The sequence below is a fragment of the Rattus norvegicus genome, chromosome 7, assembly GCF_036323735.1.
Source record: "Rattus norvegicus strain BN/NHsdMcwi chromosome 7, GRCr8, whole genome shotgun sequence".
Lineage (NCBI taxonomy): Eukaryota > Metazoa > Chordata > Mammalia > Rodentia > Muridae > Rattus > Rattus norvegicus.
The window spans coordinates 103,213,383-103,218,547 of NC_086025.1; the positions used below are offsets into that span (position 1 = coordinate 103,213,383).

At 39.1% G+C, this 5,165-nt stretch overlaps 2 non-coding genes across 2 annotated transcripts; one reads left to right on the forward strand and one right to left on the reverse strand.

Moving 5' to 3' along the window:
- Window positions 1-737: 737 nt before the first annotated feature.
- LOC120094008 (small nucleolar RNA SNORA17) lies at window positions 738-864 on the reverse strand. The gene has a single exon (XR_005487702.1). It is a non-coding gene; the product is annotated as a small nucleolar RNA SNORA17 (small nucleolar RNA).
- Window positions 865-4,389: 3,525 nt separating this feature from the next.
- On the forward strand, window positions 4,390-4,449 carry LOC120093934 (U7 small nuclear RNA). The gene has a single exon (XR_005487646.1). It is a non-coding gene; the product is annotated as a U7 small nuclear RNA (small nuclear RNA).
- Window positions 4,450-5,165: the final 716 nt, after the last annotated feature.

Below are 5,165 nucleotides of genomic sequence, written 5' to 3' on the forward strand. Positions count from 1 at the left end.
GGAGTCTGACTCCCACAAGTCCCATCTTCCACATACTGCAGCTGGTTAGGCTCTGGTCTGCTCTCCTGTTTCCACTCCCCTAGGACCAGCTTTCTGAAGATGCCTAGGTAAAGACATTTACAAGTCCGCAGGCAGCAGCTCAGACCATGGATGTGTGCCAGAACTTTGGTGGTAGCATACCCCTACTGCTGTGGGGCCACAGACTAAATGTGGTCCCCAGTGGCAGCATAGGCCCAGACCCCACGCTGGTCCCAGGTGCTATCACTGGCCACTCACATCAAGGTGCTCCTCACTACCCTTAAGTTTCCTGTTTTGCCTCTCCTCATTGTGCCCACATCCTTCTGTTTCTCTTTCTCTTTCATTTCTCCACCACTTACTTGATCCTTTTAGTGGTACCCAGGGTCTCTGTCTGAGGTCATCTCAGAAGTGGTTTCAGGAGTGCTATGCCCCACTTGTACATAATGGTGAAGGCAGGTGTCATCTTAGGTGTGGTCTGCCCACATCTAGGCCTGTTTGGTGCCCAACTGGTGGTCATCTCAGGCTAGCTCTCTGTACCGACCCCATGACACTGGTCTGGTGGTCATCCCAGGCTTGTTCCTTGCCCAGCCAGCTGGAGTAGCCCCATCAGTCTCAGGCTCACTTCCAACTGGTGGTTTTAGACCCAGGAATACTCTTATAGTCTCCAGCTTGCTCCTGATCCTTGGGGCCCAAGCCCCCTGGTGTCACTTTTTTCATGGAATGTTAGGAATTGTTCAAATGTTCTTAGATAAGAATACTGAGCATTCACATTGCCTTCTCCTCTTTTGCCACCTATGGTTGAGAAAGTGACATAGTAGCCACACTTGCAATGCTTCTAGAGGCAGGTGATTTCCTTATTTTTAATTTTTAAACTTTTTGAAAAAAAATGTATTTTAACTATATTCCTTCCCTTCCCTCAACCTCTCTGAGATTCTCTCTACCCCTCTACACACACAATGTCATGTTTCCTCTCTTTCTCTAGAAAAAAAAAACATAACACATAAAACAAACAAAAAAAAAGTTAAAACAAACAGGAAAAAACAATAAAACAATAAAATAAAAATTACTAAAACAGAGTAAAACAGAATACACTCACAAAACCCCCTGTAGTCCAGTGTGTAATGAACAACTATGCCTATGTGCAGGATATGCTCTGGAGATTGGCTGATACACCTAGTGACATCCAGTTGATGAAGCTGATTGTTTCTTTTGCAGTCAGAATCAATTGTGGATACTTTCTTGATTTGGTGTGAGACTTCTTATGCAATTCTCTTTTCTCCATGCTGGAGTCAATGCCGCTAAGTAAAAACTCCAGTGTTAGGAATGGGTTATATCTTGTTGAATCATTGGCCAAAGTGGTCCAATAGCCCATCCCCACTTAAATATCATACTTTACCATTGAATATACTGGTCGCCATCCATATTCTGATGGTAAGGTCCTGTTGCTGAAGCATAACTAATTTATATCCTTAAAAATGGAGAAAGAGAGCTAATGCCCCACTAGAAGTGTTCTTACTGGCTAGATAGTGGTCATGGTGATAGGTAGGTACTTTGCACACTGTGAGAGGAAAAAATAATCATCAGGATCACCCAGCTACAAAATCTGTGACACATAAAAGTAACCAGCCTATAAGATATCCTGGTATATTAATGGTACAAACATTATTGGAGTAACCAACCATTTTTAAAAAGTGGATTTAAGGCTCACTCCATGAGATGGAACTCATACCTGATACTGATAAAGTAACCAAGAATCGGAGACTAGATAGGTCATGGGTACTAGGTAAAAACCTATTACTATTATTCAGCAAATTGTAGAACTCCTTATAAATGATTCCTATATCTATAGGTCAGTGCATCATTCAGCGCTCATCAGAGAAGCTTCTGCTTGTACTAAATGTTAATTAACAAACAAACCCACTACTGTACAATGTGTAGAAAAGACAGACTTTGGAGCACTCATCCCTAAATGGAATGTCTTTATCAAACTAAGCCCCAAAGATTTATCCAAAAAATTATGAAGAAAGATTATAGATCCAGAAGTGATGAATGACTTCAAGGAAAAACAATTTTCCAGACACAACAGGGCAGATACACGTGGGAATTCAAAGACTGTGCTAGCATGTACAAGTTTAAACCAGACTTTATTCGATGATATTAAACATTTTTCATATACCTCTTAGTCAGTTGTATATCTTCTTTAGAGAACTTTTAAAGCTAGTTTTTGCCCTTTTTAAAAGGTGGATTGGTATTGAGTTACTTGAATATTTCGCTTTGTTCCCAAATGATGGCTTCTTTCCTGTGTTTGGCCCTGATTTGTATGCATAAAAGAATATTATGCTTCTTATTCCTGAATGGATGAATCTGTTCATGAACTCACCATTAACCTATTTCTTGCTTTGAACAAAATCCATTCTGTGATCTAATGTATTTGAATTTGTGCTTGGTAGGCCATCCATTTACTCACACTTAATGCTTATGTCAGGCACCAATTGTCTAGACTTATAAAATTTGTTGAGCACAGTAACTCAATATATGGACAGATGAATATATAAATAGTTTTTAGTGAATCTGTTTTATTACATGAATAATATTCTCAAGAGTTCAAAGGAGCCAGAAAGGAATATAATGAGTGACTCAAGTAGCATTGTACATTAAGTATATAATAAGTAAATATTAAGTACTATTGAGTCAGATAGTCATAATGAGGGAAGTAGACCAGAAACGATACATACTATTTCATCCTTATTTTAACCTGGTATATATTTGCTGGATATATTAACAAATAAATAAGGTATTAGCCACATGCAAGTTCACAGCTACCCCATCCTTAAATGAATTCTGATCAAAATAGGGATGAGCTTCTTATTGTTATTAAGAATCAGGTGTGGACATACAAAACAGCATACTAAGATATTAACTTTGTCACAGTTCAGTTTCCATAATTATTTTTGGATGTCACTTTAAGCACACAGGTTTGACATCCATGACTCAGGAATATTAGATAATGTCTCAAGGATGAATCCCAGGAATTCAGCAGCATTTTTAGAATTAGATAGAGAAATTTCTGGTCAGAGTCTTAGCTAATGTCCTAAAGTTCTGTACTGTCAGCTAGTGGCATTGAAAGTTGGCCAACCATCCTTCTGTAGGTTTTGAATGGTATTGCCCTGAGGAAATGTAAATATATTTTTTGAAATCTCAGATGGTTAGATACTTTGCCAATTCCAGCATGGTCTTGGTAGGGACAGAATGACATGATTCCTGCCCCTGGGAACCATGTGGTATCAATGACTGCTATAGGAATAAGGTTTGTTTGAATAATACTGTGCATATTTTCACATTCCTCCAGGAGTGTCCTCCCTGAAATGTTAATGACTCATGATAATCAAAGACTGCATGGATCTGGGAGGCAAAGATGTAGCTAATATCTCAGTAAAATGGTAAAAACTAGGACCTTCAGGATAGCCCTTAAGGCTGTGGAAAATAACTCTAAAAGTGATGGGGCCCCAGTATTCACCAAGAATTGGGTGGGTTTCCCTTCCACTTTCAAGGTTACCCTGGGCTGGGGGAGGAGGTCTGAAGCCTATCCTCCCTAGTTGCTGTCTTCCCCCAGGGCTAACAAAAGCATGAGTTAAAAATATAATTTCTCAACTATGCAAAAATAGCAGGATGCAATATGAATTGTACAAGGGGCTTCACAGTTCTAAAGGAAAAAAGGCAGCTACACTATAAGCCAGTTTCTAAGGAAGATACTAAGCAAGGAGATAAAGAGATTTAGGTGCTCTCAGGGCAAGATTCCATTCAGCTAAGCTTTTTGTTGTTTATGCTTACAAATGTAGGAAGATTCCTGAGATCTGAGATCAGGTTCAGCCTGGGACAAAAAGAATTTAGGTCCAGGTGTGGTTGAAAAGGTAATCTCAGGACAAGGTCCCACCCAGCTAAATTTATAAAGGCAGGCAGATCTCACAGGTGAAGGGAACTGGGGTTTGGGAGAAGAACTCTGTGAGGGGGAACTGTGTGGGGCAATATTTGGTATGCAGATAAATAAAATAATTATTTGAAAAAAAGAAAAAAATTGTACTTGCTGTACATTTCCTAAGAGTCAAGGGGCTAAGGTAATAGAATGCTTCATGGGATGGTAAAGAGGGAACATGGAATAAATTACTGAATTGAAATGTAAGTTAAAACTGGGCTTTTGGTCTGCATGAGATGAGATATCAAAAAGTGATAGCAGTTCTTTTTTTAGAATTTGTCTCTAGCTAGAGCTAAGCTATCTGGAGATCTCTGGAGAGTGAACACAGCTCTTCAAAATTTTTTTTTCTAACAGGACCTTGGATTTTAGTCAGAAAATTTATGAAGAATTTGTCTTGGAATTTTGTATAGCTCTTTTGGAATTTTTCTAACAGGATTTCTGACATTGAGAAATCCCAAGAATCACTTAGAGAGCTAACCCAACTCTTTCACAGTGTTTTCTAGCAGCTATCCAGAGGTTGTCTGAAGAGTGAACACAGCTCTTTTAGAACTTTTTCAAACTTTCTGATTTTGATTGGAAAACCCTAGAATTGCTTTTAGAATTTTTTTTAATAGGACTTCTGACTTGGTCAGAAGATCCAAGAGGTTTTTATAGCAGCTTTTCTGACTTTGGTCAGAAAACCCATGCGTTATCCAGAGAGCTTTTAGAATTTTTACTAGCGAGAAGAGCCATCTCCAGTAGAAAGCTAGCTATCTCAACTAGAGAGTTTTTAAATTACCAAAAAAAAAAAAAGCTGTCTAAAGCAGAACACAGAAAGAGAGAGAGCAATCTTGAAAGCCATCATAGCTGAACATAGGCTGCCAGCTTGACTTGGAGTCTCTTGTTTTTGCCACACCCAGACCAACCCCTTCTCTCAGAACCCAGACCAAGGTGCAGATGGTCCTTGGCAGTTCTTGAGTTTATCCAGTTTTTTATGGGGTCTGAAAACTTCCCTCCAGTTGGTTTGAAGCTAGGCAGTTTCCTATATTATACTTACTGCATTTTGATTAGGTTTCTGCATTCTAGCCCCTGACATCTATAGTAATGATGAGATAGTCTATACAAGGTATAGGATATCTGAATTCATGGGCATGGAGAAGTATATATTATGCTATCTCTGTCTCTCGGGGCCACT